The following is a 12,002-nucleotide window of genomic DNA, read 5'->3' as shown; positions in this document are numbered from 1 at the left end:
GTTTCCGCCTTTGGGATTTCGGCCTTTGGGACTTCGGCGTTTGGGATTTCGGCCTTTGGGACTTCGGCCTTTGGGATTTCGACATTTGGGATTTCGGCCTTTGGGATTTCGGCGTTTGGGATTTCGGCATTAGAATTTTTGCCTTTAGGATATCGGCCCTTGGGATTTCGGACTTTGGTACTTCGGCCTTTGGGATTTCGGCCTTTGGGATTTCGGCCTTTGGGATTTCGGCCTTTGGGATTTCGGCCTTTGGGATTTCGGCCTTTGGGATTTCGGCCTTTGGGATTTCGACCTTTGGGACTTCGGACCTTTGGGATTCCGGCTTTTGGGATTACGGCCCTTGGTATTTCGGCCTTGGGGATTTTGACCTTTGGGATTTCAGCCTTTTGGGAATTCTTCATTTGGGATTTCGGACTTGGGATTTCGACATTTGGGATTTCGGCCTTTGGAACTTCCGCCTTTGCGATATCGGCCTTTGGGATTTCGGGCTTTGGGATTTCGTCCTTTGGGATTTGGGCTTTTTGGGAATTCATCAATTGGTATTTCGGCCTTGGGATTTCGACATTTGGGATTTCGGCCTTTGGGATTTCGGCCTTTCGGATTTCGGCCTTTGGGGTTTCGGTCTTTGGGATTGCGTCGTTTGGGATTTCGGCCTTTGGGGTTTCGGCCTTTGGTATTTCGGCCTTTGGGATTTCGGCCTTTGGGATTTCGGCCTTTTGGCAATTCATCCTTTGGGATTTCGGCCTTGGAATTTCGAAATTTCGGATTTCGGCCTTTCGGATTTCGGCCTTTGGGATTTCGGCCTTTGGGATTTCGGCCTTTGGGATTTCGGCCTTTGAGATTTCGGCCTGTAGGATAACGGCCTTCGGGATGTCGGTCTTTTGAATTTCCGCCTTTAGGATATCGGCCTTTGAGATTTCGCCCTTTGGGATTTCGGTCTTTGGGATTTCGGCCTTTGGGATTTCGACCTTTGGGACTTCGGCCTTTGGGGTTTCGTCCTTTGGGATTTCGGCTTTTTGGGATTTCGACCTTTGGGATTCGGACCTTTGGGATTCCGGATTTTGGGATTACGGCCCTTGGGATTTCGGCCTTTGGGATATCGGCCTTTGGGATTTCGGCCTTTGGGATTTCGGCATTTGGAGTTTCCGCCTTTAGGATATCGGCCTTTGGGATTTAGGCGTTTGGGACTTCGCCGTTTGGGATTACGGCCTTTGGGACTTCGGCCTTTGGGATTTCGGTCTTTCGGATTTCGGCCTTTGGGATTTCGGCTTTTGGAATTTCCGCCTTTCGGATATCTGCCTTTGGGATTTCGGCATTTGGGATTTCGTCTTTTGGGATTTCGGCCTTTGGGATTTCGACATTTGGGATTTCGGCCTTTGGAATTTCCGTCTTTGGGATATCGGCCTTTGGGATTTCGACCTTTGGGATTTCGGCCTTTGTAATTCCGGCCTTTCGGATTACGGCCTTTGGGACTTCGGCCTTTGGGATTACGGCCTTTGGGATGTCGGTCTTTGGAATTTCAGACTTTGGGACATCGGCCTTTGGGATTTCGTCCTTTGGGATTTCGGGCTTTTGGGACATCGGCCTTTGGGATTTCGGCCTTTGTAATTCCGGCCTTTCGGATTACGGCCTTTGGGATTTCGGCCTTTGGGATTACGGCCTTTGGGATGTCGGTCTTTGGAATTTCAGACTTTGGGACATCGACCTTTGGGATTTCGGGCTTTGGGATTACGGCCTTTGGGATGTCGGTCTTTGGAATTTCAGCCTTTGGGACATCGGCCTTTGGGATTTCGGGCTTTGGGATTCCGACATTTGGATTTCGACCTTTGGGATTCGGACCTTTAGGATTTCGGCCTTAGGGATTTCGGCCTTTGGCATTACGGCCTTTGGGATTTCGTCCTTTGGGATTTCGGCCTTTGGGATATCGGCCTTTGGGATTTCGGCCTTTGGGATTTCGGCATTTGGAGTTTCCGCCTTTAGGATATCGGCCTTTGGGATTTCGGCGTTTGGGACTTCGGCGTTTGGGATTACGGCCTTTGGGACTTCGGCCTTTGGGATTTCGCCGTTCGGGATTTCGGCCTTTTGAATTTCCGCCTTTAGGATATTAGCCTTTGGGATTTCGGGCTTTGGGATTACGGCGTTTGGGATGTCGGTCTTTGGAATTTCAGCCTTTGGGACATCGTCCTTTGGGATTTCGGCCTTTGGGATATCGGCCTTTGGGATATCGGCCTTTGGGATTTCGGCCTTTGGGATTTCGGCTTTTGGAATTTCCGTCTTTGGGATATCTGCCTTTGGGATTTCGGCATTTGGGATTTCGACCTTTGGGATTTCGGCCTTTGGGATTTCGACATTTGGGGTTTCGGCCTTTGGGATTTCGCCCTTCGGGATTTCGTCCTTTGGGATTTCGGCTTTTTGGGATTTCGACCTTTGGGATTCGGACCTTTGGGATTCCGGCCTTTGGGATTACGGCCCTTGGGATTTCGGCCTTTGGGATATCGGCCTTTGGGATTTCGGCCTTTGGGATTTCGGCATTTGGAGTTTCCGCCTTTAGGATATCGGCCTTTGGGATTTAGGCGTTTGGGACTTCGCCGTTTGGGATTACGGCCTTTGGGACTTCGGCCTTTGGGATTTCGGTCTTTCGGATTTCGGCCTTTGGGATTTCGGCTTTTGGAATTTCCGTCTTTCGGATATCTGCCCTTGGGATTTCGGCATTTGGGATTTCGTCTTTTGGGATTTCGGCCTTTGGGATTTCGACATTTGGGATTTCGGCCTTTGGAATTTCCGTCTTTGGGATATCGGCCTTTGGGATTTCGACCTTTGGGATTTCGGCCTTTGTAATTCCGGCCTTTCGGATTACGGCCTTTGGGACTTCGGCCTTTGGGATTACGGCCTTTGGGATGTCGGTCTTTGGAATTTCAGACTTTGGGACATCGGCCTTTGGGATTTCGTCCTTTGGGATTTCGGGCTTTTGGGACATCGGCCTTTGGGATTTCGGCCTTTGTAATTCCGGCCTTTCGGATTACGGCCTTTGGGATTTCGGCCTTTGGGATTACGGCCTTTGGGATGTCGGTCTTTGGAATTTCAGACTTTGGGACATCGACCTTTGGGATTTCGGGCTTTGGGATTACGGCCTTTGGGATGTCGGTCTTTGGAATTTCAGCCTTTGGGACATCGGCCTTTGGGATTTCGGGCTTTGGGATTCCGACATTTGGATTTCGACCTTTGGGATTCGGACCTTTAGGATTTCGGCCTTAGGGATTTCGGCCTTTGGCATTACGGCCTTTGGGATTTCGTCCTTTGGGATTTCGGCCTTTGGGATATCGGCCTTTGGGATTTCGGCCTTTGGGATTTCGGCATTTGGAGTTTCCGCCTTTAGGATATCGGCCTTTGGGATTTCGGCGTTTGGGACTTCGGCGTTTGGGATTACGGCCTTTGGGACTTCGGCCTTTGGGATTTCGCCGTTCGGGATTTCGGCCTTTTGAATTTCCGCCTTTAGGATATTAGCCTTTGGGATTTCGGGCTTTGGGATTACGGCGTTTGGGATGTCGGTCTTTGGAATTTCAGCCTTTGGGACATCGTCCTTTGGGATTTCGGCCTTTGGGATATCGGCCTTTGGGATATCGGCCTTTGGGATTTCGGCCTTTGGGATTTCGGCTTTTGGAATTTCCGTCTTTGGGATATCTGCCTTTGGGATTTCGGCATTTGGGATTTCGTCCTTTGGGATTTCGGCCTTTGGGATTTCGACATTTGGGATTTCGACATTTGGGATTTCGCCCTTCGGGATTTCGGCCTTTTGAATTTCCGCCTTTAGGATATCGGCCTTTGGGATTTCGGCTTTTGGGATTTCGTCCTTTGGGACTTCGGACTTTAGGATTTCGGCCTTTGGGATTTCGGCTTTTGGAATTTCCGCCTTTGGGATATCGGCCTGTGGGATTTCGGCCTTTGGGATTTCGTCCTTTGGGATTTCGGCTTTTTGGGATTTCGACCTTTGGGATTCGGACCTTTGGGATTTCGGCCTTTGGGATTACGGCCCTTGGGATTTCGGCCTTTGGGATTTTGACCTTTGGGATTTCAGCCTTTTGGGGATTCTTCCTTTGGGATTTCGGCCTTGGGATTTCGACATTTGCGATATCGCCCTTTGGGATTTCGGCCTTTTGGGAATTCATCAATTGGTATTTCGGCCTTGCGATTTCGACATTTGGGATTTCGGCCTTCCGGATTTCGGCCTTTGGGATTTCGGCCATTGGGATTACGGCCTTTGGAGTTTCGGCCTTTTGGGAATTCATCAATTGGTATTTCGGCCTTGGGATTTCGACATTGGAGATTTCAGCCTTTGGGATTTCGGCCTTTTGGGAAGTCATCCTTTGGGATTTCGGCATTGGGATTTCGACATTGGGATTTCGGCATTGGGATTTCGACATTTGGGATTTAGGCCCTTGGGATTTCGGCCCTTGGGATTTCGGCCTTTTGGGAATTCATCCCTTGGGATTTCGGTCTTGGGATTTCGACATTTGGGATTTCGGTCTTTGGGATTTCGGCATTTGGGATTTAGTCCTTTGGGATTTCGGCCTTTGGGATTTCTGCATTTGGGATTTAGTCCTTTGGGATTTCGGCCTTCGGGATTTCGGCATTTGGGATTTAGTCCTTTGGGATTTCGGCCTTTGGGATTTCGGCCTGTGGGATTACGGCCTTTTGGGAATTCATCAATTGGTATTACGGCCTTGGGATTTCGACATTTGGGAATTAGGCCTTTGGGATTTCGGCCTTCGGGATTTCGGCCTTTTGGATTTCGGCCTTTGGGATTTCAGCCTTTGAGATTTCGGCCTGTGGGATAACGGCCTTCGGGATGTCGGTCTTTTGAATTTCCGCCTTTAGGATATCGGCCTTTGGGATTTTGGCCTTTGGGATTTAGGTCTTTGGGATTTCGGCCTTTGGGATTTTGGCCTTTGGGATTTAGGTCTTTGGGATTTCGGCCTTTGGGATTTCGACCTTTGGGACTTCGGCCTTTGGGATTTCGGCCTTTGGGGTTTCGTCCTTTGGGATTTCGGCCTTTTGGGATTTCGACCTTTGGGATTTCTGCCTTTTGGGAATTCATCCTTTGGGATTTCGGCCTTGGTATTTCGATATTTGGGATTTCGTCCTTTGGAATTTAAGTCTTTGGGATTTCGGCCTTTAGGATTTCGGCCTTAGGGATTTCGGCCTTTGGCATTACGGCCTTTGGGATTTCGTCCTTTGGGATTTCGGCCTTTGGGATTTCGCCGTTCGGGATTTCGGCCTTTTGAATTTCCGCCTTTCGGATATTAGCCTTTGGGATTTCGGGCTTTGGGATTACGGCCTTTGGGATGTCGGTCTTTGGAATTTCAGCCTTTGGGACATCGTCCTTTGGGATTTCGGCCTTTGGGATATCGGCCTTTGGGATTTCGGCCTTTGGGATTTCGGCATTTGGAGTTTCCGCCTTTAGGATATCGGCCTTTGGGATTTCGGCGTTTGGGACTTCGGCGTTTGGGATTACGGCCTTTGGGACTTCGGCCTTTGGGATTTCGGCTTTTGGGATTTCGTCCTTTGGGACTTCGGACTTTAGGATTTCGGCCTTTGGGATTTCGCCCTTTGGGATTTCGGCTTTTGGAATTTCCGCCTTTGGGATATCGGCCTTTTGGATTTCGGCCTTTGGTATTTCGGCCTTTGGGACTTAGGCCTTTGGGATTTCGTCCTTTGGGACTTCGGCCTTTGGGATTTCGGCCTTTGGGATTTCGGCATTTGGGATTTCGGCCTTTGGGATTTCGGCCTTTGGGATAACGGCCTTCGGGATGTCGGTCTTTTGAATTTCCGTCTTTACGATATCGGCCTTTGGGATTTCGTCCTTTGGGATTTCGGTCTTTGGGATTTCGGCCTTTGGGATTTCGACCTTTGGGACATCGGCCTTTGGGATTTCGGCCTTTGGGGTTTCGTCCTTTGGGATTCGGACCTTTGGGATTCCGGCCTTTGGGATTACGGCCCTTGGGATTTTGGCATCTGGGATTTCGGCCTTTGGGATTTCGGCCTTTGGGATTTCGGCCTTTGGGATATCGGCATTTGGGATTTCGACATTTGGGATTTCGGCCTTTGGGATTTCGGCCTTTGCGATTTCGGCCTTTGGGATTTCGGCCTTTGGGATTTCGGCCTGTGGCATTATGGCATTTGGGATGTCGGTCTTTGGAATTTCAGCCTTTGGGATTTCGGCCTTTTGGGAATTAATCCTTTGGGATTTCGGCCTTTGGGATTTCGGCCTTTGGGATTTCGGCCTTTGGAATTTCCGCCTTTGGGATATCGGCTTTTGGGATTTCGACCTTTTGAGATTCCGGCATTTGGGAATTCGGCGTTCCGGATTTCGGCCTTTGGCATTTCGGCATTTGGAGTTTCCGACTTTAGGATATCGGTCTTAGGGATTTCGGCGTTTGGGATTTCGGCCTTTGGGATTCCGGCCTTTTGGGAATTCATCCTTTGGTATTTCGGCCTTGGAATTTCGACATTGGGGATTTCGGCCTTCGGGATTTCGGCCTTTGCGATATCGGCCTTTGGGTTTTCGGCCTTTGGGATTTCGGCATTTGGAGTTTCCGCCTTTAGGATATCGGCCTTTGGGATTTCGGCGCTTGGGACTTCGGCGTTTGGGATTTCGGCCTTTGGGACTTCGGCCTTTGGGATTTCGGCCTTTGGGATTTCGGCCTTTGGGATTTCGGATTTTGGAATTTCCGTCTTTAGGATATGGGCCTTTGGGATTGCGTCCTTTGGGATTTCGGCCTTTGGGATTTCGGCCTACGGTATTTCGGCCTTTGGGATTTCGACATTTATGATTTCAGCCTTTTGGGAATTCATCCTTTGGGATTTCGGCCTTGGGATTTCGACATTTGGGATTCCGTCCTTTGGAATTTCAGTCTTTGGGATTTCGGCCTTTAGGATTTCGGCCTTAGGGATTTCGGCCTTTGGCATTACGGCCTTTGGGATTTCGGCCTTTGAGATTTCGGCCTTTGGGATTTCGGCCTTTGGGACTTGGCCGTTTGGGATTTCGGCCCTTGGAATTTCGACCTTCGGGATTTCGTCCTTTGTGATTTCGGTTTTTGGGAATTCATCAATTGGTATTTCGGCCTTGGGATTTCGACATTTTGGATTTCGGCCATTTGGCAAATCATCAATTGGTATTTCGGCCTTGGGATTTCGACATTTGGGATTTCGACATTTGGGATTTCGGCCTTTGGGATTTCGGCGTTTGGGATTTCGGCATTAGAATTTTTGCCTTTAGGATATCGGCCCTTGGGATTTCGGACTTTGGTACTTCGGCCTTTGGGATTTCGGCCTTTGGGATTTCGGCCTTTGGGATTTCGGCCTTTGGGATTTCGGCCTTTGGGATTTCGGCCTTTGGGATTTCGACATTTGGGACTTCGGACCTTTGGGATTCCGGCTTTTGGGATTACGGCCCTTGGTATTTCGGCCTTGGGGATTTTGACCTTTGGGATTTCAGCCTTTTGGGAATTCTTCATTTGGGATTTCGGACTTGGGATTTCGACATTTGGGATTTCGGCCTTTGGAACTTCCGGCCTTTCGGATTACGGCCTTTGGGACTTCGGCCTTTGGGATTACGGCCTTTGGGATGTCGGTCTTTGGAATTTCAGCCTTTGGGACATCGTCCTTTGGGATTTCGGCCTTTGGGATATCGGCCTTTGGGATTTCGGCCTTTGGGATTTCGGCATTTGGAGTTTCCGCCTTTAGGATATCGGCCTTTGGGATTTCGGCGTTTGGGACTTCGGCGTTTGGGATTACGGCCTTTGGGACTTCGGCCTTTGGGATTTCGGTCTTTGGGATTTCGGTCTTTGGGATTTCGGCCTTTGGGATTTCGGCTTTTGGAATTTCCGTCGTTGGGATATCTGCCTTTGGGATTTCGGCATTTGGGATATCGGCCTTTGGGATTTCGGCTTTTGGGATTTCGTCCTTTGGGACTTCGGACTTTAGGATTTCGGCCTTTGGGATTTCGCACTTTGGGATTTCGGCTTTAGGAATTTCCGCCTTTGGGATATCGGCCTTTTGGATTTCGGCCTTTGGTATTTCGGCCTTTGGGACTTAGGCCTTTGGGATTTCGTCCTTTGGGATTTCGGCTTGTGGGATTACAGCCTTTTGGGAATTCATCAATTGGTATTACGGCCTTGGGATTTCGACATTTGGGAATTAGGCCTTTGGGATTTCGGCCTTTGGGATTGTGTCGTTTGAGATTTCGGCCTTTGGGATTTCGGCCTTTGGTATTTCGGCCTTTGGGATTTCGGCCTTTGGGATTTCGGCCTTTTGGGAATTCATCCTTTGGGATTTCGGCCTTGGAATTTCGACATTTGGGATTTCGGCCTTTGTTATTTCGGCCTTTGGTATTTCAGCCTTTGAGATTTCGGCCTGTGGGATAACGGCCTTCGGGATGTCGGTCTTTTGAATTTCCGCCTTTAGGATATCGGCCTTTGGGATTTTGGCCTTTGGGATTTAGGTCTTTGGGATTTCGGCCTTTGGGATTTCGGCCTTTGGGATTTCGACCTTTGGGACTTCGGCCTTTGGGGTTTCGTCCTTTGGGATTTCGGCTTTTTGGGATTTCGACCTTTGGGATTCGGACCTTTGGGATTCCGGCCTTTGGGATTACGGCCCTTGGGATTTCGGCCTTTGGGATATCGGCCTTTGGGATTTCGGCCTTTGGGATTTCGGCATTTGGAGTTTCCGCCTTTAGGATATCGGCCTTTGGGATTTAGGCGTTTGGGACTTCGCCGTTTGGGATTACGGCCTTTGGGACTTCGGCCTTTGGGATTTCGGTCTTTCGGATTTCGGCCTTTGGGATTTCGGCTTTTGGAATTTCCGTCTTTCGGATATCTGCCTTTGGGATTTCGGCATTTGGGATTTCGTCTTTTGGGATTTCGGCCTTTGGGATTTCGACATTTGGGATTTCGGCCTTTGGAATTTCCGTCTTTGGGATATCGGCCTTTGGGATTTCGACCTTTGGGATTTCGGCCTTTGTAATCCCGACCTTTCGGATTACGGCCTTTGGGACTTCGGCCTTTGGGATTACGGCCTTTGGGATGTCGGTCTTTGGAATTTCAGCCTTTGGGACATCGGCCTTTGGGATTTCGGGCTTTGGGATTCCGACATTTGGATTTCGACCTTTGGGATTCGGACCTTTAGGATTTCGGCCTTAGGGATTTCGGCCTTTGGCATTACGGCCTTTGGGATTTCGTCCTTTGGGATTTCGGCCTTTGGGATATCGGCCTTTGGGATTTCGGCCTTTGGGATTTCGGCATTTGGAGTTTCCGCCTTTAGGATATCGGCCTTTGGGATTTCGGCGTTTGGGACTTCGGCGTTTGTGATTACGGCCTTTGGGACTTCGGCCTTTGGGATTTCGCCGTTCGGGATTTCGGCCTTTTGAATTTCCGCCTTTAGGATATTAGCCTTTGGGATTTCGGGCTTTGGGATTACGGCGTTTGGGATGTCGGTCTTTGGAATTTCAGCCTTTGGGACATCGTCCTTTGGGATTTCGGCCTTTGGGATATCGGCCTTTGGGATATCGGCCTTTGGGATTTCGGCCTTTGGGATTTCGGCTTTTGGAATTTCCGTCTTTGGGATATCTGCCTTTGGGATTTCGGCATTTGGGATTTCGTCCTTTGGGATTTCGGCCTTTGGGATTTCGACATTTGGGATTTCGACATTTGGGATTTCGCCCTTCGGGATTTCGGCCTTTTGAATTTCCGCCTTTAGGATATCGGCCTTTGGGATTTCGGCTTTTGGCATTTCGTCCTTTGGGACTTCGGACTTTAGGATTTCGGCCTTTGGGATTTCGCCCTTTGGGATTTCGGCTTTTGGAATTTCCGCCTTTGGGATATCGGCCTGTGGGATTTCGGCCTTTGGGATTTCGTCCTTTGGGATTTCGGCTTTTTGGGATTTCGACCTTTGGGATTCGGACCTTTGGGATTTCGGCCTTTGGGATTACGGCCCTTGGGATTTCGGCCTTTGGGATTTTGACCTTTGGGATTTCAGCCTTTTGGGGATTCTTCCTTTGGGATTTCGGCCTTGGGATTTCGACATTTGCGATATCGCCCTTTGGGATTTCGGCCTTTGGGATTCCGGCCTTTGGGATTACGGGGTTTGGGATGTCGGTCTTTGGAATTTCAGCCTTTGGGACATCGGCCTTTGGGATTTCGGGCTTTGGGATTTCGTCCTTTGGGATTTCGGCCTTTTGGGAATTCATCAATTGGTATTTCGGCCTTGGGATTTCGACATTGGAGATTTCAGCCTTTGGGATTTCGGCCTTTTGGGAAGTCATCCTTTGGGATTTCGGCATTGGGATTTCGACATTGGGATTTCGGCATTGGGATTTCGACATTTGGGATTTAGGCCCTTGGGATTTCGGCCCTTGGGATTTCGGCCATTTGGGAATTCATCCTTTGGGATTTCGGTCTTGGGATTTCGACATTTGGGATTTCGGTCTTTGGGATTTCGGCATTTGGGATTTAGTCCTTTGGGATTTCGGCCTTTGGGATTTCTGCATTTGGGATTTAGTCCTTTGGGATTTCGGCCTTTGGGATTTCGGCATTTGGGATTTAGTCCTTTGGGATTTCGGCCTTTGGGATTTCGGCCTGTGGGTTTACGGCCTTTTGGGAATTCATCAATTGGTATTACGGCCCTGGGATTTCGACATTTGGGAATTAGGCCTTTGGGATTTCGGCCTTCGGGATTTCGGCCTTTTGGATTTCGGCCTTTGGGATTTCAGCCTTTGAGATTTCGGCCTGTGGGATAACGGCCTTCGGGATGTCGGTCTTTTGAATTTCCGCCTTTAGGATATCGGCCTTTGGGATTTTGGCCTTTGGGATTTAGGTCTTTGGGATTTCGGCCTTTGGGATTTCGACCTTTGGGACTTCGGCCTTTGGGATTTCGGCCTTTGGGGTTTCGTCCTTTGGGATTTCGGCTTTTTGGGATTTCGACATTTGTGATTTCTGCCTTTTGGGAATTCATCCTTTGGGATTTCGGCCTTGGTATTTCGATATTTGGGATTTCGTCCTTTGGAATTTAAGTCTTTGGGATTTCGGCCTTTAGGATATCGGCCTTAGGGATTTCGGCCTTTGGCATTACGGCCTTTGGGATTTCGTCCTTTGGGATTTCGGCCTTTGGGGTATCGGCCTTTGGGATTTCGGCCTTTGGGATTTCGGCATTTGGAGTTTCCGCCTTTAGGATATCGGCCTTTGGGATTTCGGCGTTTGGGACTTCGGCGTTTGGGATTACGGCCTTTGGGACTTCGGCCTTTGGGATTTCGCCGTTCGGGATTTCGGCCTTTTGAATTTCCGCCTTTAGGATATTAGCCTTTGGGATTTCGGGCTTTGGGATTACGGCCTTTGGGATGTCGGTCTTTGGAATTTCAGCCTTTGGGACATCGTCCTTTGGGATTTCGGCCTTTGGGATATCGGCCTTTGGGATTTCGGCCTTTGGGATTTCGGCATTTGGAGTTTCCGCCTTTAGGATATCGGCCTTTGGGATTTCGGCGTTTGGGACTTCGGCGTTTGGGATTACGGCCTTTGGGACTTCGGCCTTTGGGATTTCGGTCTTTGGGATTTCGGTCTTTGGGATTTCGGCCTTTGGGATTTCGGCTTTTGGAATTTCCGTCTTTGGGATATCTGCCTTTGGGATTTCGGCATTTGGGATATCGGCCTTTGGGATTTCGGCTTTTGGGATTTCGTCCTTTAGGACTTCGGACTTTAGGATTTCGGCCTTTGGGATTTCGGCCTTTGGGATTTCGGCATTTGGGATTTAGTCCTTTGGGATTTCGGCCTTTGGGATTTCGGCCTGTGGGTTTACGGCCTTTTGGGAATAAATCCCTTGGGATTTCGCCCCTTGGGATTTCGGCCTTTGGGGTTTCGGCCTTTTGGGAATTCATCAATTGGTATTTCGGCCTTGCGATTTCGACATTTGGGATTTCGGCCTTTGTGATTTCGGCCTTTCGGATTTCGGCCTTT

The sequence above is a fragment of the Megachile rotundata genome, chromosome 10, assembly GCF_050947335.1.
Source record: "Megachile rotundata isolate GNS110a chromosome 10, iyMegRotu1, whole genome shotgun sequence".
Lineage (NCBI taxonomy): Eukaryota > Metazoa > Arthropoda > Insecta > Hymenoptera > Megachilidae > Megachile > Megachile rotundata.
This window is presented reverse-complemented; position numbering follows the sequence as displayed.